Below are 24,490 nucleotides of genomic sequence, written 5' to 3' on the forward strand. Positions count from 1 at the left end.
AACGTATGGGTAAGCACAGGAGCCAGGCAACCCAGCTTGGCCAAAACTTAAGTCATATCGATGCATATAATGGTGAATAAAAGGTACATGCGGAAGTGTGACACATGTGTTGGGCATGAAGCCCGTATAAATAAGCTTCTGTTTAAAGAAGCCCCCAGGTTTAATGAGCGCGGATAGCACGTCACTTTATGAGCCTTTAAATGCTATAAGAGAGAGGGAGGGGAGAAGGAGAGAAATGTAAGACAAAAAGTATATAAAAAATGGACAGAGGAAGGAGACGAACACAGAGTTCGGCGCTAGGCATAGAATCTTCGGAGACGGGCTGCGTTCCATGGGTTCGGCTCGAGTCGGTTATCCGATGCATCTCGCAGGCGGTACGCTCCACCAGTCAGGACTTGGTCAATTATGAAGGGACCTTCCCACTTGGGCTTGAGTTTGTCCTTTTTCTTGTCCAGCAGGCGTAGAACTAATTCGCCAACTTTGTAATTTTTGGCCCGTACTTCTCTGCTTTGGTATCTTCGAGCCTGCTATTGATAGAATGCGGAACGGGCTTTTGCCACGTCACGCTCTTCCTCCAATGCATCCAAATTGTCCTGCCGATCGAGCTCGGCTACTTTTTCTTCATACATGCGCACTCGAGGTGAGTCATGAATTATGTCGCAGGGCAAAACTGCCTCTGTGCCGTACACCATGAAGAATGGTGTGTATCCGGTGGTGCGATTCGGCGTGGAAGCATAATCGAGCTTGATGCCCATGTTTTTGCACCAGAGTTTTACCTCGTCGGCCGTAAAGTTTGTGCCGTTATCAGTGATGCTGTTGTGGGGGACGCCATAACGGTGTACAACCCCGGATATAAAGTCTATCACCAGTCCTGATTCGGCCGTCTTAACAGGCTTGGCTTCTATCCATTTGGTGAACTTATCCACCATGACCAGTAAGTATTTTTTCTTGTGGGTTCCGCCTTTAAGGGGTCCAACCATGTCAAGCCCCCAGACCGCGAAGGGCCAAGTGATGGGGATAGTTTGGAGGGCGGTGGGTGGCATATGGCTTTGGTTTGCAAAAAGCTGGCAACCGACGCATCGTTGGACTAAGTCCTGGGCGTCTGCCCGGGCCGTCGGCCAATAAAAGCCTGTACGGAAGGCCTTGCTTACAAGGGACCGAGCTGCAGCGTGATGACCTCCGAGTCCGGCATGAATTTCAGCCAGGAGGTTCCGCCCTTCCTCTTCGAAGATGCAGCTTTGAAGGACTCCAGTAGTGCTTTTCTTATAAAGCTCTCCCTCATGGACTTTATAGCCTTTAGATCGCAGCACTATGCAGCGAGCCTCATTTTGGTCCTCGGGGAGTTCCTGCCTAGTAAGGTAGGCGAGGAATGGTTCTATCCACGGGGCGATGACGGGCATTATTACGTGGGCTGAAGGTGTTATTTCATTGGCAGAGCCTCCAATTATGTCAGAGTGTTCGGTGCCGGGCAGTGCGGTTGGGTCCGGGCTGTTATTGCCGGGTTCCCCTTCCCATACTACGGATGACTTGAACAACCTTTCCAAGAAGATGTTGGGGGGACTACATCGCGTTTTGCGCCGATGCGTGCCAGGACATCTGCCGCCTGATTATTTTCCCGGGCTATATGGTGAAATTCGAGCCCTTCGAACCGAGCTGACATTTTTAGGACGGCGTTGCGATAAGCTGCCATTTTTGGATCCTTGGCATCAAAGTCTCCATTTATTTGGGATATTGCGAGGTTTGAGTCCCCGCGCACCTCTAGGCGTTGAATGCCCATGGATACTGCCATCCGGAGACCATGTAAAAGGGCCTCATATTCGGCTGCATTGTTGGAGTCTGTGTACATTATCTGGAGTACGTATTGAACTGTGTCTCCATGTGGGGGACACCAAAACGACGCCAGCCCCTAGACCGGCCAACATTTTGGAGCCGTCGAAGTGCATGACCCAGTTTGAATATGTGCCGTACTCTTTAGGGGGTTCGGCCTCCGTCCATTCTGCGACAAAGTCGGCCAAAACTTGCGACTTGATAGCTCGCCGTGGCTTGTAAGTTATGTCGAACGGGAGGAGCTCAATGGCCCATTTTGCAATTTGGCCCGTCGCGTCGCGGTTGTTTATAATATCGTTAAGTGGCACTTCCGAGGCTACTGTTATTGAACACTCTTGAAAGTAGTGTCGCAGCTTCCGAGATGCCATAAATACCGCGTACGCAATATTTTGATAATGCGGGTACCGTGACTTGCACGGAGTAAGGACAGTGGACACATAGTAGACCGGCTTTTGAAGGGGGAATTTGTGTCCGTCCATTTCTCGTTCGACGACGAGAACTGCGCTTACGACCTGATGGGTTGCTGCAATGTATAATAGCATTGGTTCGCCAATGTTTGGCGCGACTAGGACTGGGTTTGTTGCCAAAATGGCTTTTATTTCGTCGAGTCCGGCCATGGCTGCATCCGTCCACTCGAAGTGTTCGGTGCGCCGAAGGAGGCGGTAAAGGGGTAGGGCCTTTTCTCCCAAGCGGAAGATAAAGCGGCTTAGAGCTGCCACGCATCCGGTTAATTTTTGTATTTGTTTGAGGTCCTTCAGGATATCCAATTGTGACGGAGCTCGCATCTTGGCTGGATTTGCTTCAATTCCTCTACCGGATACAATGAAGCCCAAGAGCTTTCCGGCTGGAACATCGAAAATGCATTTTTCTGGGTTGAGCTTGATGTCGTATGTTCGGAGGTTATCGAACGTTAGCCTCAAGTCGTCTACTAGAGATTCGACATGTCTTGTTTTAACGACCACATCATCTATGTATGCCTCCACTGTTTTGCCGATCTGGTTTGCCAGACATGTCTGAATCATGCGCTGATATGTTGCGCCGGTGTTTTTGAGCCCGAAGGGCATTGTGTTGAAGCAGAATGGGTCATATGGTGTGATGAATGCCGTTGCGGCTTGGTCTGACTCTGCCATCTTTATTTGATGGTAGCCGGAGTATGCGTCGAGGAAACACAACAAATCGTGTCCTGCGGTAGCATCGATAATTTGATCGATGCGGGGGAGAGGGAAGGGATCCTTTGGGCAAGCCTTGTTAAGGTCTTTAAAATCAACGCACAGGCGCCAGGATTTGTCCTTCTTTGGTACCATCACCAGGTTTGCTAGCCAGTCCGGGTGTTTTATATCTTTGATGAATCCGGCCTCCAATAGCTTGGCTAGTTCTCTCCCATGGCCTGTCTCTTAGGTTCGGAAAAACGCCGAAGAGCCTGTTTGACTGGCTTGAATCCTTTTAGGATATTTAAGCTGTGTTCGGCCAGCCTGCGTGGGATTCCTGGCATGTCTGAAGGGTGCCAGGAAAAAATGTCCCAGTTCTCTCGTAGGAACTCTCGCAGTGCGGCGTCTACATCAAGGTTTAACTGTGCCCCGATGGAAGCTGTTTTATTGGGGTCCGTTGGATGGACCTGGAATTTGACTATTTCGTCCGCCGCTTCAAAGGAGGTGGACTTGGATCTTTTGTCGAGTATCACATCGTCCCTATTCACCGTGGAGCGCAGCGCAGTCAGTTCCTCGGCCACTAGGGCTTCGGATAGCGCCTCGAGGGCCAGTGCGGCTGTCTTGTTTTCGGCGCGGAATGCTATGTCCGGATCACTAGCGAGAGTGATGATTCCGTTAGGCCCGGGCATCTTGAGCTTCATGTACCCGTAATGGGGTATTTCTTGGAAGATTGTAAACGCTTCCCACCCTAGCAGAGCGTGATATCCGCTACTGAACGGGGCCACTTGGAACGTGACCTCTTCGGACCTGTAATTATCCGGCGTGCCGAACACCACATCTAGTGTGATTTTTCCTGTACAGCGCGCTTCCTGGCTGGGGATTATTCCTCTAAAGGTTGTACTGCTTCGCTCAATAGGGTTCCAGTCTATTTCCATTTTTTGAAGGGTTTCCTCATAAATGAGGTTCAATCTGCTGCCGCCATCCATGAGTACCTTGGTAAGACGAAAGTCGTCCACTACTGGACTGAGGACCAATGCGGCTGGTGCTTGGGCTGTTCAGAATTTAGGTTCATCACTGGCGTTAAAAGTAATAGCCGTGTCACTCCATGGGTTTATTGTTGCTACTTGGTAGACTTCGGCAAGGCTGCGGAGTGTTCTTTTTCGCATATTATTTGATGCGAAAGTCTCGAAGACTGTTAATACCGTACTGGTGTCTCTGGGGTGGCTTTCTGTGGCTTCTGGAATTAGAAGATCTTCGCCAATTTTTGCCACCTGCCAGAGTATCCAACATGCTCTAAGGCTGTGAGTTGGTGTGGCGCCCTCTACACTGTGAATTTTACAGGGTCCATTAAGCCATCCTTCCAGTATGGTTCCGTGCCCTGTAGAGGGCTTTTGCTTTTTGGTATTGAACCCGGGTGTCTGGCGATGATGCACCCTTTTATTTTGGATTGGGTTTGTATTCAGGGCCGGATTGTCCCAAAATTTTATTTTGGTTTTCCAGGGGCTTTCCATCGCACAATACTTTCGTACTATGGACGCCAAGTCAGCGAAGCGTCTAATATCACGGCGACTTATGGCGTTGAGGATTCCCTTGTCCGTGCAATTATTGCAGAAGAATGAAATTGCGTCTTCCTCGCGGCAGTCCTTTATCCTATTCATAACCAGGAGGAATCTGGCCCAGTAATGATGTACTGTTTCTTCGGGCTCTTGCCTAATTTGGGATAGATCGCTTATGTACGAGTGGGTGGGTGGAATCAAATCCAAAACCTCACCCAATCTGAGACCCAGGGGCCAAGGAGTTTCCGAACTCGGAAGTTTGGATTCTTGGATGCTATCCAATGAATCTAGCCCGTTGCCTGACTTTAACTTCAGGTCTTGAGTGATGTCCTCCCCTCCGCGGGTATCCGGCTTGGAGGGATCGGGAATCCGGACATAGCTAGTCCTTAAGATAGATGAAGGGTCGCTGCACTGTCCCTCTACCACGGCAACGTGATGGGTGACCTGGGGAGAGTTAATCTCTCTCAGATCGGGTTTAGGCCCAATCTGGTCGTAATCCGTAGCGACTCCCAGGGCGGCGATGCGATCCAAGAGCTTGTTTAGGGAAGAGAGCTCCATTGGATCTAGCTACTCGGTGAATTCCGAGCTGACGTGAAGATTGCTTTCGATGACCTGAGAGGTCATTGTCGGCGCAGCAGCCGAACAGGCGGTCATAAGGAAACCACCTAGCTAGAGAGTTTGGCCGACAGCCAAAGCTCCCTTAGCAACGGTGCCGTCTTTAAAGACGGGATAAGGCATCCTTCCTGATGGCGACGGCACAGAGGAACTCTCAATGAAAGCACCAATGTCGGTGTCAAAACCGGCGGATCTCGGGTAGGGGGTCCCGAACTGTGCGTCTAGGCGGATGGTAACAGGAGGCAGGGGACACAATGTTTTACCCAGGTTCGGGCCCTCTCGATGGAGGTAAAACCCTACGTCCTGCTTGATTAATATTGATGATATGAGTAGTACAAGAGTAGATCTACCACGAGATTGACGATGCTAAACCCTAGAAGCTAGCCTATGGTATGATTGTTGTTCCTCCTATGGGCTAAAACCCTCCGGTTTATATAAACACAGGAGAGGGCTAGGGTTACACAGAGTCGGTTACAATGGTAGGAGATCTACATATCCGTATCGCCAAGCTTGCCTTCCACACCAAGGAAAGTCCCTTCCGGACACGGGACGAAGTCTTCAATCTTGTATCTTCATAGTCCAGGAGTCCGGCCGAAGGTATAGTCCGGCTATCCGGACACCCCCTAATCCAGGACTCCCTCAATTATCTACATGGATACCATTGAGCCATGAACAGAAACTCTTGGATAACAAACAAGAACAGCCAAATTAGTTGGGATCCGGCTTAGATTAGATAAGCAAGAAGGAGAAGGGGACAAACTGGGGTACCTGCGCTGTCCTGCGGTGGTTGAGGAGTTGGATCTGGCAGCTGAGCCCAAGGGAGGTCGTCGGAATGGCGCCTGCAGCAGCGCCGGAGACGAGGAACTGGAGAAGGGAAGGGAAGGGAAATCCGGTGAGACGGCAGCAGGGATCGAACGAAAGGAGAGGAAAGGCGGATCCTTTAGTACCTGGCTTGCTCGGAGCCGAACAGGAAACCCTGACCCTGGTGGCGCGGCGACGGCGACGGCGAGGAGGCGGGACGAGAAGGAGACGAAGCGAAGCAGCTTGTTTCGGCGGGAGCGGGGGGTCGGCGGCGGCAAGTTAGAGTGGGGGAGGGTGCGAGGGGAAGGGGAGGATGGGGAGAGGGAGGCAGCGGGGGCGGCGGCGCACATAGGGGTGATACGTCTCCAACGTATCTATAATTTTTGATTGCTCCATGCTATATTATATACTGTTTTGGACTATATTGGGCTTTATTTTCCATTTTTATATTATTTTTGGGACTAACCTATTAACCGGAGGCCCAGCCTAGAATTGATGTTTTTGCCTATTTCAGTGTTTCGAAGAAACGGAATATCAAACGGAGTCCAAATGGAATAAACCTTTCTAGAACGTGATTTTCTTCCCGGATATGACCCAGGAGACTTGGACCCTACGCCAAGGAAGCTTCGAGGTGGGCATGAGGTAGGTGGGCGCACCCTATACCCCCAGGCGCGCCCCCCACCCTCGTGGGCCCACCGAAGCTCCACCGACGTACTTCTTCCTCCTATATATACCTACGTACCCCCAAACAAACAAGGAGGAGCCAAAAACCTAATTCCACCGCCGCAACTTTCTGTATCCACGAGATCCCATCTTGGGGCCTGTTCCGGAGCTCCGCCGGAGAGGGCCGTCATAACGGCGGGCTTCTACATCATCATAGCCTCTTCGATGAAGTGTGAGTAGTTTACCTCAGACCTTCGGGTCCATAGTTAGTAGCTAGATGGCTTCTTCTCTCTTTTTGGATCTCAATACAAAGTTCTCCCCCTCTCTCGTGGAGATCTATTTGATGTAATCTTGTTCTTTTTTGCGGTGTGTTTGTTGAGACTGATGAATTGTGGGTTTATGATCAAGTCTATCTATGAATAATATTTGAATCTTCTCTGAATTCTTTTATGTATGATTGGTTATCTTTGCAAGTCTCTTCGAATTATCAGTTTGGTTTGGCCTACTAGATTGGTTTTTCTTGCCATGGGAGAAGTGCTTAGCTTTGGGTTCGATCTTGCGGTGTCCTTTCCCAGTGACAGAAGGGGCAGCAAGGCACGTATTGCATCGTTGCCATCGAGGATAACAAGATGGGGTTTATTTCATATTGCATGAATTTATCTCTCTACATCATGTCATCTTGCTTAAAGCGTTACTCTGTTTTTAACTTAATACTCTAGATGCATGTTGGATAGCAGTCGATGAGTGGAGTAATAGTAGTAAATGCAGAATCGTTTCGGTCTACTTGTCATGGACGTGATGCCTATATACATGATCATGCCTAGATATTCTCATAACTATGCTCAATTCTGTCAATTGCTCAACATTAATTTGTTCACCCACCATAGAATACTTATGCTCTTGAGAGAAGCCACTAGTGAAACCTATGGCCCCCGGGTCTATTCTCATCATATCAATCTCCATCAATTTAATCTTGCTTTGCTTTTTTACTTTGCCTTTTACTTTTCACTTTGCATCTCTATACCAAAAATACCAAAAATATTATATCTATCAGATCTCACTCTCATAAGTGACCGTGAAGGGATTGACAACCCCTAATCGCGTTGGTTGCGAGTAGCTATCCTTTTGTGCAGGTACGAGGGACTTGAGCGTGGCCTCCTACTGGATTGATACCTTGGTTCTCAAAAACTGAGGGAAATACTTACGCTACTCTGCTGCATCATCCTTTCCTCTTCGGGGAAATCCAACGCAACCTCAAGAGGTAGCAAGAAGAATTTCTGGCGCCGTTGCCGGGGAGTCTACGCAAAAAGTCAACATACCAAGTACCCATCACAATCCCTATCTCTCGCATTACATTAGTTGCCATTTGCCTCTCGTTTTCCTCTCCCCCCAATTCACCCTTGTCATTTTTTCGCCCTCTCTTTCTCCTTCTCCTTCTCCTCCCTCTCTCTCTATTTGGCTCTTTTTGCCCATTTGCTTTCTGTTTGCTTGTGTGTTAGTTTGTTTGATTGTCGTCATGGCCAGTCTCATATCTTCTCCGTTGCCTCCCGAGAATGAAGTTCTAAATTTTAAACAAAGGGAGGGAGAAAATCTAAAAGATGCTTGGTATAGAATTTGCAATGCTCAAAATAGATCTACCAAGAGACAATCTACTTTAGTTCTTCTCCGCAATTTTTATGTAGGTGCTAGTCCTTGGTATATCCTTGATACCATTACCGGAGGGAATTTCTTGGGTAGCCATACGTTTGATTCTTATAATGCTATGTTAGATTTATTTGGCTCACCACCTCTTTTGGTTAATGGAACTATGTTAACTTTGGAGCATATTATGCAAAGACTTGAAATTATTGAAAATAAAGTTGCTACTATTGAATTAATTGAAAATCTAGATAAAAATATTCACAATCAAATTAACCAATATGGATCTAAGGTAGGAATGACTTTGAAAAATATTAAGGAAAAGGAACCCATAGTTAATGAGAAAATAAATCTAGATTCCACTAGAACCGATAAACTTGAGGGTATCATTACAAACTTGGGAACCGCTTTTTATTCCGTAAAGAATACTCCAAGTCCTCCTACTAAAATTGCCAAGCTTATGTATGTTCCTAAAAATAAGGGTGAATCATCTAGTAAGGAAACTGTGGATCTTAAATCTATAAGTATTCATCCCAATCTTTTTGCTATCATTAAGGAACCAATTGCTACAAATGATTTTTTTGATCTTGTGCCTAAGAGTTTGATAATCACTAGAAATAAAGAAATTCCTAAGGGAGATAGATGCCTCATTGAAGAATTGCCTACCAAAGATGGCAATACCTAGATCTATCCTCGCTTTTATGCCTAGCTAGGGGCCTTAAACGATAGCGCTTGTTGGGAGGAAACCCAATTTTATTTTTATTCCTTGATTTTTTATCCTGTTTAGTAATAAATAAATTATTTAGCCTCTGTTTTGGTTGTGTTTTTTGTGTTTAATTAGTGTTTGTGCCAAGTAGAACCGTTGGGAAGACTTGGGGAAAGTCTTTTTGAACTTGCTGTAAAAACAGAAACTTTAGCGCTCATGAGAACTGCTGTCATTTTTATTTGAGGAGTGATATTTAGTTAATTATTTTTGAAGATGATTAATAGATAAATTTCTCACGTCCAGCAATTTATTTTAGAATTTTTGGGGCTCCGGATCTTGCGCTAGCTACAGATTACTACAGACTGTTCTGTTTTTGACAGATTCTGTTTTTCGTGTGTTGTTTGCTTATTTTGATGAATCTATGGCTAGTAAAATAGTTTATAATCCATAGAGAAGTTGGAATACAGTAGTTTTAACACCAATATAAATAAATAATGAGTTCATTACAGTACCTTGAAGTGGTCTTTTGTTTTCTTTCTCTAACGGAGCTCACGAGATTTCTATTGAGTTTTGTGTTGTGAAGTTTTCATGTTTTGGGTGAATTCTTGTGATGGATTATGGAACAAGGAGTGGCAAGAGCCTAAGCTTGGGGATACCCATGGAACCCCCAAGATAATCCAAGTACACCAAAAATTCAAAGCTTGGGGATGCCCCGGAAGGCATCCCCTCTTTCGTCCACTTCCATCGGTAATTTACTTGGAGCTATATTTTTATTCACCAACATGATATGTGTTTTGCTTGGAGCGTCTTGTATTATTTGTGTCTTTGGTTGTTAGCGTGCCACAATCATCCTTGCTGTACACACCTTTTGAGAGAGCCATTCATAAATTAGAATTTGATAGAATACTCTATGTGCTTCACTTATATCTTTTTGAGCTAAGTAGTTTTGCTCTATGTGCTTCACTTATATCTTTTGAGCGCTATAAGTTTGCTCTCTGTGCTTCACTTAGATCTTTTAGAGAAGGGTGGTGGACTTGTTTTAAAGAAACTATTGATCTCTCATGCTTCACTTAAATTATTTTGAGAGTCTTAATAGCATGGTAATTTGCTTAGTAATAACAAGCTTGGTATTCAAGATTTGTGAAACTTTCTTTTGAGTGTGTTGAATACTAAGAAAAGTTGGTTGCTTGATAATTGTTTTGAGATATGGAGGTAGTAATATCAAAGTCATGCTAGTAGAGTAATTGTGAATTTGAGAAGTACTTGTGTTAAAGTTTGTGATTCCCATAGCATGCACGTATAGTGAACCGTTATGTGATGAAGTCGGAGCATGATTTATTTATTGATTGTCTTCCTTATGAGTGGCGGTCGGGGATGAGCGATGGTCTTTTCCTACCAATCTATCCCCCTAGGAGCATGCGCGTAATAATTTTCTTTGATAACTTCTAGATTTTTTGCAATAAGTATATGAGTTCTTTATGACTAATGTTGAGTCCATAGATTATATGCACTTTTTCCTATCCTTCCACCATTGCTAGCCTCTCTAATACCGCGCACTTTTCACCGATATCATACACCCACCATACACCTTCCTCAAAACAGCCACCATACCTACCTATCATGGCATTTCCATAGCCATTCCGAGATATATTGCCATGCAACTTTCCACCGTTCCATTTATTATGGCACGCTCCATCATTGTCATATTGCTAGCATGATCATGTAGTTGACATTGTATTGTGGCAAAGCCACCGTTCATAATTCTTTCATACATGTCACTCTTGATTCATTGCATATCCCGGTACACCGCTCGAGGCATTCATATAGAGTCATATTTTGTTCTAAGTATCAAGTTGTAATTGTTGAGTTGTAAGAAAAATAAAAGTGTGATGATCATCATTTTTAGAGCATTATCCCAAGTGAGGAAAGAATGATGGAGACTATGATTCCCCCACAAGTCGGGATGAGACTCCGGACGAAAAAAATAAAAAAAAGAAGAAAAGAAAAGAGGCCATAAAAAGGCCCAAATAAAAAATGAGAGAAAAAGAGAGAAGGGACAATGTTACTATCCTTTTACCACACTTGTGCTTCAAAGTAGCACCATGATCTTCATGATCGAGAGTCTCTCGTTATGTCACTTTCATATACTAGTGGGAATTTTTTCATTATAGAACTTGGCTTGTATATTCCAATGATGGGCTTCCTAAAAATGCCCTAGGTCTTCGTGAGCAAGCGAGTTGGATGCACACCCACTTCGTTTCTTTTGATGAGCTTTCATATACTTATAGCTCTAGTGCATCCGTTGCATGGCAATCCCTACTCACTCACATTGATATCTATTGATGGGCATCTCCATAGCCCGTTGATACGCCTAGTTGATGTGAGACTATCTTCCCCTCTTTTTGTCTTCTCCACAACCACCATTCTATCCCATATATAGTGCTATATCCATGGCTCACGCTCATGTATTGCGTGAAGATTGAAAAAGTTTTGAAAAAGTTAGAGTATGAAACAATTGCTTGGCTTGTCATCTGGGTTGTGCATGATTTAAATACTTTGTGTGGTGAAGATAGAGCATAGCCAATCTATATGATTTTGTAGGGATAACTTTCTTTGGCCATGTTATTTTGAGAAGACATAATTGGTTTGTTGGTTTGCTTGAAGTATTATTATTTCTATGTCAATATGAACTTTTGTCTTGAATCTTCATAATCTGAATATTCATACCACAATTAAGAAGATTTACATTGAAATTATGCCAAGTAGCACTCCGCATCAAAAATTCTCTTTTTATCATTTACCTACTCGAGGACGAGCAGGAATTAAGCTTGGGGATGCCTGATACGTCTCCAACGTATCTATAATTTTTGATTGCTCCATGCTATACTATCTACTATTTTGGACTATATTGGGCTTTATTTTCCACTTTTATATTATTTTTGGGACTAACCTATTAACCGGAGGCCCAGCCCAGAATTGTTGTTTTTTGCCTATTTCAGTCTTTCAAAGAAACGGAATATCAAACGGAGTCCAAACGGAACAAACCTTTCTGGAACGTGATTTTCTTCCCGAATATGACCCAGGAGACTTGGACCCTACACCAAGGAAGCTTCGAGGTGGGCACGAGGTAGCGGGCGCAACCTATACCCCCAGGCGCGCCCCCCACCCTCGTGGGCCCACTGACGCTCCACCGACATACTTCTTCCTCCTATATATACCTACGTACCCCCAAACGAACAGGGAGGAGCCAAAAACCTAATTCCACCGCCGCAACTTTCTGTATCCGCGATATCCCATCTTGGCGCCTATTCCGGAGCTCCGCCGGAGAGGGCCGTCATCACGGAAGGCTTCTACATCATCATAGCCTCTCCGATGAAGTGTGAGTAGTTTACCTCAGACCTTCGAGTCCATAGTTAGTAGCTAGATGGCTTCTTCTCTCTTTTTGGATCTCAATACAAAGTTCTCCCCCTCTCTCGTGGAGATCTATTCGATGTAATCTTCTTCTTTTTTGCGGTGTGTTTGTTGAGACCGATGAATTGTGGGTTTATGATCAAGTCTATCTATGAATAATATTTGAATATTCTATGAATTCTTTTATGTATGATTGGTTATCTTTGCAAGTCTCTTCGAATTATCAGTTTGGTTTGGCCTACTAGATTGGTTTTTCTTGCCATGGGAGAAGTGCTTAGCTTTGGGTTCGATCTTGCGGTGTCCTTTCCTAGTGACAGAAGGGGCAGTAAGGCACATATTGCATCGTTGCCATCGAGGATAACAAGATGGGGTTTATTTCATACTGCATGAATTTATCTCTCTACATCATGTCATCTTGCTTAAAGCGTTACTCTGTTTTTAACTTAATACTCTAGATGCATGCTGGATAGCGGTCGATGAGTGGAGTAATAGTAGTAGATGCAGAATCGTTTCGGTCTACTTGTCACGGACGTGATGCCTATATACATGATCATGCCTAGATATTCTCATAACTATGCTCAATTCTGTCAATTGCTCAACAGTAATTTGTTCACCCACCGTAGAATACTTATGCTCTTGAGAGAAGCCACTAGTGAAACCTATTGCCCCCGGGTCTATTCTCATCATATCAATCTCCATCACTTTAATCTTGCTTTGCTTTTTACTTTGCCTTTTACTTTTCACTTTGCATCTCTATACCAAAAATATTATATCTACCAGATCTCACTCTCGTAAGTGACCGTGAAGGGATTGAAAACCCCTAATCGTGTTGGCTGCGAGTAGCTATCGTTTTGTGCAGGTACGAGGGACTTGAGCGTGGCTTCCTACTGGATTGATACCTTGGTTCTCAAAAACTGAGGGAAATACTTACGCTACTCTACTGCATCATCCTTTCCTCTTCAGGGAAATCCAACGCAAGGTCAAGAGGTAGCAAGGGGTGGCGGTGTAGTGGGTCAGGGCAGCGGCACGCAGTGGGGGGCTGAGAGAGATGTGAGATTGGGGATCGGGGATTGGGGATTTTAGTCGGGGGAGGGATAGCAATGGCGCACCACCTAGCGGTGCGCCATTAGTAACTCTTTTTTTTGGATAGCAATGGCGCACCACCTAGCGGTGCGCCATTAGTATTTTTTGGATAGCAATGGCGCACCACCTAGCAGTGCACTATTAGTAATTTTCTTTTTGGATTTTTAGTTGCATTCATTTGTGAATTGGTAAAACTTTTATGAATATGAAAAAATATCATCAAATTTGAAAAAATATTCATGAATACAAAAAGTGCCCATGAAATTTAAGCAGGAAAAGGAACACTGAAAAATAAAATACAAGAATAAATATAAATAAAAATTTGTATATCAATGGCGCACCTCATTCGGGTGCGCCATAAATACCTTCATAGCAATGGCGCACCCTCCCCTGGTGCGCCATTACTAACTGTTTTTTTTGGATTTTTAGTTGCATCTAATAATTTTTTTAGAAAATGACGATCAAATTTGAAAACATTTATGAATGTGGAAAAATATCATCAGATTTCAAAACATTTATGAAAAAATATGAATATGAAAAAATTTATGAATATGAAAAAATATCATCAAATTTGTTATTTGATTTTTTTGGGGGGATTTTTAGTTGCATCTAATAATTTTTTAGAAAACATTTATGAATATGAAAAAAATATCATCAGATTTCAAAATATTCATGAATTCAAAAAGTGTCGCCCATTTCCATATGTCGAAATACAATCGAGAAATGAAGACTACGATTTAAATACAATCGATCTTAGCTAGCTATCTTGTCACAATCTTCTTGCCCTTCTTTTTCGCAAATGGAGTTCTTCTGTTGAACGGACGTCCTTTAGGTAGGGTGGTCCTGCTTCTTCTTGTGGTGTATGGCACTTCATCGTCGTCGTCATGTTCCATCTTCGGGTCGCCGTACTTGTCGAAGTCTTGCTCATTGGCGACTCCATCCATTCTGATGATCTTCCTTTTGCCTCTCCTCACGACAACACGACTGGGCTTTTACGGGTCGGTAATGAAGAAGCATTGGTCCACTTGGGAAGCCAGTACCCATGGCCCATTTTCCGCGGTGACGTTTGCGCCCGCGGTCTTGGAGTTGTCTTCGGGTATAACCATGGTGGTGAAATACCGGTCTTCTTTTAGGACGCTCTTGGCCCATCTGACACGGAACGTCGGGACCTTCTCTCCAGCGTAGCTCAGCTCCCAGATCTCCTCGATCCTTCCGTAGTATCTATCCTTGTCATTACCGATGTAGGATTCCATCTTTACCCCGGAGTTCTAATAACCATCGCTCTTCATGTCCTTGTCCTCGGTGTAGAATGTGTAGTCGTTGATATCGTACACCTCATAGGTCATCAGGTTGTGCTCGGCGCCTTGTGACAAGGCGAATATGAGTTTTTCTTCCGCGGAAAAATCCTCATGTAAAGGGTACGACAGAAGCTTCTCCTTGAACCAACACGTGAAACATGAGTTGTGCTCTTTGATTATATCTCCGTCCGTCCTCTGTTGGCCTCGGTCATTGTACGTCCTCTCAATAAAGGTTTTGTGCTCTACCACCCAAGGATCGACCATGTCTATGTGTTGTAGAGCGACTAGGTTTGCTCTTTCAAAGTCGGTGAGTCGACCCTCGAAGTCGACATGCATTTCGCGGCGACCATCGTCGTGACCCCATCTAGTGAGCCTGCCGAGGTGCCTGTTGACGGGCAGACCAACGGGGTTCTCGATGCCTAGATAATTCATGCAGTAGAAGATGCACTCTTCGGTCATAAAGCCCCTGGCTATGCTTCCCTCTGGACATGACATGTTGCGAACGTATCCTTTGATGACACCATTCATCCTTTCGAACGGCATCATGCTGTGCAGGAACATCGGCCCGAGTTGGATGATATCCTCCACGATATGGACCAGCAGATGCACCATAACATCGAAGAATGCGGGCGGGAAGTACATCTCAAGCTCGCATAGTATCACCACGATCTCTTCCTGTAGCCTTCTGAGTTGCCTCACGCCAACCGACTTCCGAGAGATGACGTTGAAAAAGTTGCATAGGCCAAATAGCATTTCACGGACGTGCGCGTCCATGATCCCACGGATTGCAACTGGAAGTATCCGCGTCATCAACATGTGACACTCGTGAGACTTCATCCCGCTAAACTTTTGCTTCGCTGAGTCTAGGTATCTGCTTATCTTCCCCGCATAACCATAAGGAAGTTTTACTCCTATGAGGTAGGTGAAAAACTGCTCGATCTCCTCCTGACTTAGAGTGAAGCACGCGGGAGGGTAGTCATTTCCGGTCTTCTTGGCCTTTTTGCCTTTGCGACGACTTTCTGTGTCCTGCTTCGCCTCATCGTCATCATCATTAGCGTGAAGATCCTCCCTGATGCCCATTGATTTCAAATCCGCCCTTGCTTTCGGCCCATCTTTGGTCCTCTCTGGCATGTTGAGCAGGGCACCAAGCAGACTCTCGCACACGTTCTTCGTGATATGCATGACATCAAGGCTATGAGGCACACGGAGGCTCTTCCAGTACGGCAAGTCCCAGAAAACAGACCTCATTTTCCATACCTTCAGCAGCGGCTCTGGCGCCTTTCGCTTCTTTCCCGGCTCCGGGCACTCTTTCCAATTTTTCAATAGCTCGTCTATTTCCTCGCAGCTCCTCATACGTGGGCGTCTTTGGGGTTCGGTTTCACCATCGAACAGATCCTTGCGTTTTCTCCATGGGTCATCGTCGCGAAGCCACCTTCGATGTCCCATGAACACGGTTTTCGAAGACCTGGGATCTCTATCTAGCTGGCGATACGTTGTGTCATCCATGCACCTGACGCAACCAGAAAAACCATGGACCACCTGCCCCGCGACATATCCGTAACCGAGATAGTCGTGCACCGTGAGCAGTGCGGCTCTCATAGGGAAATATTCTTTCTCTGCGGCGTCCCACGTATTGGCTGGAGTTTTCCACAGCGTGTCTAGCTCCTCTTTCAGCAGCCCCAGATACAGATTGATGTCATTCCCTGGTTGTTTCGGCCCTTCAATTAGCATACTCATGTGAATGTACTTCCTCTTCATGCACAACCAGGAGGGGAAGGTTGTACATCCACACAAACACAGGCCAGGTGCTATGTGTGCTTCTCTGGCTGGCAAACGGATTGACTCCATCAGTGCTCACGCCCAGCACGATGTTCCTTGGATCGTCCCCAAATTCTGGGTGTTCGAAGTTCAACGCTTGCCACTGGCTCGCATCCTTAGGGTGACTCAGCATCTTGTCTTTTTTATTTATCTTCGGATCATTTCCGTCATCTTCTCGCTTCTTCTCCTCCCTATCCGCGTGCCAACGCAGGAGCTTTGCTAGCTTAGGGTCCATGAAATACCGCTGCAGACGAGGAGTGATCGGAAAGTACCACACCACTTTTCAAGGAGCTTTCTTCCTCTTCTTGTATCGAGTGATGCCGCACACCAGACATATGGTAGACTCCGCATGCTCGTCCCAATAAATGATGCAATTATTCATGCACACATGGTATTTCACGTGCGGTAAATCCAGAGGACACACGATTTTCTTCGCCTCCTCGAAACTGGTCGGGCACTTGTTCCCCTTGGGAAGACGTTCGTGCCAGAATGGCATGTTCTCGTCGAAGCATGCGTCGGTCATTTTGTGTTTTACCATCATCTCCAGAGCCATGAGCGTTACTTTCAGGCGGGTATCCTCGGGCCTGCATCCTTCATACAATGGATTAACCGCGTCTATCTCTAGTTGATCCAGCTTGGCTTTCTCTCGGGCAGCAGCTCTTGCGTTATCCGTCTGCTTGAGAAGCAGCTCTTGAATATGAGGGTCTTGCACACAGCCCATCGATGGTCCATCACCGTCTGCTCCGGCATCTTCATCTTCATGATCATGCCCTTCGTCTGCTCCGGCATCTTCCTCATCATCATGTCCGGCATCTTCTACATGATGACTGTGTACTGCATCTACTTCATGATCATGTCCTGGAGATTCTTCGTCTTCTCACCTGCCCTCGCCATGGTTGTCTTGCTGCCCTTCCTCATTTCTTCCCCGGCCCCCATGGACGACTTCATAATCATCTTCATCACCTTGCCACTGATAGCCATCCATGAAACCATGCAAGAGCAGGTGATCCCGCACCTGTATGGAATCCGGGTCCATAAGGCTCCTCAGCTTGCATCTTCGACACGGATATCTTATCTCCGTCTCGTTCTTTTGAAGCATCTTGACCTTCGCAGAGCTCAAAAACCTATTCACAATGCCTTCGGTCATCGTGCGGACCATGGTCGCCTGCGGGGTAGAGCAAAACGATATTTTAGAACCAAAAAGAATTTGGCATGACTTTGCCTAAAAATAGGACCAAAAAGAATGCATAGTGCCGAATTCTCGCCCGAACCGAAATGAATCAACATTCCGGCAAAATATTGGCAACTATCGCATTTCAAATACCAGTACCTGCAAACACAAACATATGCAACACCACAAACATACGTAGATCTAGGCCATAAAAAGTGCATGTGCATGTTGTTGGAGAGAGAGAAAAGTAGATCTACAACATAAAGAAGCTTTCCCCTTACTTACCTATCAAAAAAGGAAATTTAACCACTTAATTTGGGTGAATCTATGGTGCAAATGAGGTGAGGAGGAGGAGGCAACCGGTATAAGCTTGGAGGAGGAGATGGAGAGAATGAAGTGGGAAAAGTGAGTGTGGTAGGTGGCTATTCAAAATATCTAGATGGTCTTAGGTTACTAATGGCGCACCACCTAATAATGCGCCATTAGTAACCCTGGTTACTAATGGCGCATTATTAGGTGGTGCGCCATTACTATTTCTGCAATACATATATATATAATTGTTAGTAGTGGCGCACCTTGGTTGTGGTGCGTCATTACTAGTTTGAACTAGTAATGGCGCACTCTACCCTGGTGCGCCATTACTAGTTTAAAAAAAGTAAAAAAAAATTGTTAGTAGTGGCGCACGGAGTGTGTGGTGTGCCATTACTAGTTAAAACTAGTAATGGTGCACTGTGCCTTAGTGCGCCATTAGTAGTTTTGAAAAAATATATTTGTTAGTAATGGAGCACCATGTGTGTGGTGCGCCATTAGTAATGAGGACACTAATGGCGCACTAGCAGCGGCGCACTAGCAGCGAGCATTAGTAAGGTACACATCAATAACATGTATATCACATATACCTTTGTTCACCTTGCCATCCTTCTTATCCACTAAATACTTGGGGCAGTTCCACTTCCAGTGACCAGTCTGTTTGCAGTAGAAGCACTTAGTTTCAGGCTTAGGTCCAGACTTGGGTTTCTTCTCTTGAGCAGCAACTTGTTTGCCATTCTTCTTGAAGTTCCCCTTCTTATTCCCTTTACCCTTTTTCTTGAAACTAGTGATCTTGTTGACCATCAACACTTGATGCTCCTTTTTGATTTCTACCTCTGCAGCCTTTAGCATCGCGAAGAGCTCGGGAATTGTCTTATTTATCCCTTGCATATTATAGTTCATCACGAAGCTTTTGTAGCTTGGTGACAGTGATTGAAGAACTCTGTCAATGACACTATCAACAGGAAGATTAACTCCCAGTTGAGTCAAGTGATTATGATACCCGGACATTTTGAGTATATGTTCACCGACAGAACTATTCTCCTCCATCTTGCAGCTATAGAACTTATTGGAGACTTCATATTTCTCAATCTAGGCATTTTCTTGAAATATTAACTTCAACTCCTGGAACATCTCATATGCTCCATGACATTCAAAACGTCGTTGAAGTCCCGGTTCTAAGCCGTAAAGCATGGCACACTGAACTATCGTGTAGTCATCAGCTTTACTCTGCCAAACGTTCTTAACGTTATCAGCAGCATCTGCAAGCAGGCCTGGCACCCAGCGGTGCTTCCAGGACGTAATTCTTCTGTGCAGCAATGAGGATAATCCTCAAGTTATGGACCCAGTCCATGTAATTGCTACCATCATCTTTCAACTTCGCTTTCTCAAGGAACGCATTAAAATTTAACGGAACAACAACACGGGCCATCTATCTACAATCAACATAGACAAGCAAATACTATCAGGTACTAAGTTCATGATAAATTTAAGTTCAATTAATCATATTACTTAATAACTCCCACTTAGATAGACATCTCTCTAATCCTCTAAGTGATCACGTGATCCAAATCAACCAAACCATGTCCGATCATCACGTGAGATGGAGTAGTTTCAATGGTGAACATCACTATGTTGATCATATCTACTATATGATTCACGCTCGACCTTTTGGCCTCAGTGTTCCGAGGCCATATCAGCATATGCTAGGCTCGTCAAGTTTAACATGAGTATTCCGCATGTGCAACTGTTTTGCACCCGTTGTATTTGAACGTAGAGCCTATCACACCCGATCATCACGTGGTGTCTCAGCACGAAGAACTTTCACAATGGTTCATACTCAGGGAGAACACTTATACCATGATAATTTAGTGAGAGATCATCTTATCAAAGAAAAATAAGATGCATAAACGATAAACACCACATGCAATCAATATAAGTGATATGATATGGCCATCATCATCTTGGGCTTGTGATCTTCATCTCCGAAGCACCGTCATGATCACCATTGTCACCGGCGCGACACTTTGATCTCCATCGTAGCACCGTTGTCGTCTCGCCAACTTATGCTTCTACGACTATCGCTACCTCTTAGTGATAAACTAAAGCATTACAGGGTGATTGCATTGCATACAATAAAGCGACAACCATATGGCTCCTGCCAGTTGCCGATAACTCGGTTACAAAACATGATCATCTCATACAATAAAATATAGCATCATGCCTTGACCATATCACATCACAACATGCCCTGCAAAAACAAGTTAGACGTCCTCTACTTTGTTGTTGCAAGTTTTACGTGGTTGCTACGGGCTGAGCAAGAACCGTTTTTGCCTACGCATCAAAACCACAAAGATAGTTCATCAAGTTGGTGTTGTTTTAACCTTCTCAAGGACCGGGAATAGCCACACTCGGTTCAACTAAAGTTGGAGAAACTGACACCCGCCAGCCACCTGTGTGCAAAGCACATCGGTAGAACCAGTCTCACGTAAGCGTACGCGTAATGTCGGTCCGGGCTGCTTCATACAACAATACCGCCGGACCAAAGTGTGACATGCTGGTAAGCAGTATGACTTGTATCGCCCACAACTCACTTGTGTTCTACTTGTGCATATAACATCAACGCATAAAACCTGGCTCGGATGCCACTGTTGGGGAACGTAGTAATTTCAAAATTTTCGTACGCACACGCAAGAACATGGTGATGCATAGAAACGAGAGGGAAGAGTGTGTCCATGTACCCTCATAGACCGAAAGCGGAAGCGTTAGCACAACGCGGTTGATGTAGTCGTACGTCTTCACGATCCGACCGATCAAGCACCGAACGTACGGCACCTCCGAGTTCTGCACATGTTCAACTTGATGACGTCCCTCGAACTCTGATCCAGCCGAGCTTTGAGGGAGAGTTCCGTCAGCACGACGGCGTGGTGACGATGATGATGTTCTACCAACGCAGGGCTTCGCCTAAGCACCGCTATGATATGACTGAGGTAGATTATGGTGGAGGGGGGGCACCGCACACGGCTAAGAGATCCAAGGGATCAATTGTTGTGTCTCTAGGGGGTGCCTCCCTCCCCATATATAAAGGAGTGGAGGAGGGGGAGGGGGCCGGCCACCCTTGGCGCGCCCCATGAGGAGTCCTACTCCCACCGGGAGTAGGACTCCCCCCTTTCCATGTTGGAGTAGGAGAGGAGAGGGAAGGAGAAAGAGGGGAAAGGAAAGGGGGGGCGCCGCCCCCCTTCCTTGTCCAATTCGTACTTGGGAGGGGAGGGGCGCGCGGCTGCCCCTTGGACGCCTCTCCTGTTCCACCAATTGGGCCCATGAGGCCCAATAATCTCCGGGGGGTTCCGGTAACCCCCCGGTACTCCGGTATATATCCGATAACCCCCGGAACCATTCCGGTGTCCGAATATAGTCGTCCAATATATCAATCTTCATGTCTCGACCATTTCGAGACTCCTCGTCATGTCCGTGATCACATCCGGGACTCCGAACTACCTTCGGTACATCAAAACACATAAACTCATAATATAACAGTCATCGAACTTTAAGAGTGCGAACCCTACGGGTTTGAGAACTATGTAGACATGACCAAGACACGTCGCCGGTCAATAACCAATAGCGGAACCTGGATGCTCATATTGGCTCCTACATATTCTACAAAGATCTTTGTCGGTCAAACCGCATAACAACATATGTTGTTCCCTTTGTCATCGGTATGTTACTTGCCTGAGATTCGATCGTCGGTATCATCATACCTAGTTCAATCTCGTTACCGGCAAGTCTCTTTACTCGTTCTGTAATACATCATCCCACAACTAACTCATTAGTTGCAATGCTTGCAAGGCTTAAGTGATGTGTATTACCGAGTTGTCCTAGAGATACCTCTCCGACAATCGGAGTGACAAATCCTAATCTCGAAATATGCCAACCCAACAAGTACCTTTGGAGACACCTGTAGAGTACCTTTATAATCACCCAGTTATGTTGTGACGTTTGGTAGCACACAAAGTGTTCCTCCAGTAAACGGGAGTTGCATAATCTCATAGTCACAGGAACATGTATAAGTCATGAAGAAAGCAATAGCAACAAACTAAACGATCAAGTGCTAAGCTAACGGAATGGGTCAAGTTAATCACATCATTCTCCTAATGATGTGATCCCGTTAATGAAATGAAAACTCTTTGTCTATGGCTAGGAAACGTAACCATCTTTGATCAACGAGCTAGTCTAGTAGAGGCATACTAGTGACACTTTGTTTGTCTATGTATTCACACATGTATCATGTTTCCGGTTAATACAATTCTAGCATGAATAATAAACATTTATCATGATATAAGGAAATAAATAATAACTTTATTATTGCCTCTAGGGCATATTTCCTTCATAGTCATCATACCGAGCTTGTCAAACGTTCGTAACGTCTGCATCTGCTCCTGCAAAAGGTCTGTCACCTAGCGGTGCATCAAGGACATAATTCTTCTATGCAGCAATGAGGACATCTTTCAACATAGTCTTCTCTAGGAACATATCATAAATAAAACGGGGAAGCTATACGCGAGCAATTGATCTACAACATAGATATGCAAATACTATCAGGACTAAGTTCATGATAAATTTAAGTTCAATTAATCATATTACTTAAGAACTCCCACTTAGATAGACATGCCTCTACTCATCTAAATGATCACGTGATCCATATCAACTAAACAATGTCCGATCATCACGTGAGATGGAGAAGTTTTCAATGGTGAACATCACTATGTTGATCATATCTACCATATGATTCACGCTCGACCTTTCGGTCTTAGTGTTCCGAGGCCATATCTGCATATGCTAGGCTCGTTAAGTTTAACCTGAGTATTCTGCTTGTGCAAAACTGGCTTGCGCCCATTGTATGTGAATGTAGAGCTTATCACACCCGATCATCACGTGGTGTCTCAGCACAAAGAACTGTCGCGACGGTACATACTCTTGGAGAACACTTATACCTTGAAATTTTAGTAAGGGATCATCTCATAATTCTACCGTCGTACTAAGCAAAATAATATGCATAAAAGATAAACATCACATGCAATCAAAATATGTGACATGATATGGCCATCATCATCTTGCGCCTTTGATCTCCATCTCCAAAGTACCATCATGATCTCTATCGTCACCGGCATGACACCATGATCTCCATCATCTTGATCTTTATCAATGTGTCGTCACATGGTCGTCTCGCCAACTATTGCTATCGCATAGCGATGAAATAAAGCAATTATATGGCGCTTGCATCTTATGCAATAAAGAGATAACCATAAGGCTCCTGCCAGTTGCCGATAACTTTAACAAAACATGATCATCCCATACAACAATTTATATATCATCACGTCTTGACCATATCACATCACAACATGCCCTGCAAAAACAAGTTAGACGTCCTCTACTTTGTTGTTGCAAGTTTTACATGGCTGCTATGGGCTGAGCAAGAACCGTTCTTATCTACGCATCAAAAACCACAACGTAGTATAGTGATTGATTTTTGATCTTAAGAAAGAACCCTGTTCATTGAAACCGATTCAACTAAAGTTGGAGAAACAGACATCTACTAGCCACCTGTGTGCAAAGCATGGCGGTAGAACCAGTCTCGCGTAAGCGTACGCGCAATGTCGGTTTGGGCCGCTTCATCCAACAATACCGCCGAATCAAGAATCAACTAGTAACGGCAGGCAATATGTATATACTCACGCCCACAACTCCTTTGTGTTCTACTCGTGCATATAACATCCACGCATAGACCTGGCTCGGATGCCATTGTTGGGGAACGCAATAATTTCAAAAAAATTCCTACGCACACGCAAGATCTATCATGGTGATGCATAGCAACGAGAAGGGAAGAGTGTCATCCACGTACCCTCATAGACCATAAGCAGAAGCATTATGACAACGCGGTTGATGTAGTCGTATGTCTTCACGATCCGACCGATACTAGTACCGAAAGTATGGCACCTCCATGATCTGCACGCGTTCGGCTCGGTGACGTCCCACGAACTCTCGATCCAGCTGAGTGTCGAGGGAGAGCTTCGTCAGCACGATGGCGTGATGACGGTGATGATGAAGCTACCGGCGCAGGGCTTCACCTAAGCACTACGACGATATGACCGAGGTGGATTATGGTGGAGGGGGGCACCGCACACGGCTAAGGGATCAATGATCAACTTGTGTGTCTATAGGGTGCCCTCCTCACCCGTATATAAAGGAGTGGAGGAGGGGAGGGCCGGCCCTCTCTAGGCGCGCCCCAAGGGGGGTTCCTACTCCTAGTAGGAGTAGGTTTCCCCCCTTCCCTAGTTGGAGTAGGAGAAGAAGGAAGGGGAAGAGGGAGAGAAGGAAAGAGGGGGGCGTCGCCCCCTCCCTAGTCCAACCCGGACAAGCCCATGGGGGGGCGCATCCACCCCTTAAGG

This window comes from Triticum aestivum, chromosome 2A (genome assembly GCF_018294505.1).
Source record: "Triticum aestivum cultivar Chinese Spring chromosome 2A, IWGSC CS RefSeq v2.1, whole genome shotgun sequence".
Classification (NCBI taxonomy): domain Eukaryota; kingdom Viridiplantae; phylum Streptophyta; class Magnoliopsida; order Poales; family Poaceae; genus Triticum; species Triticum aestivum.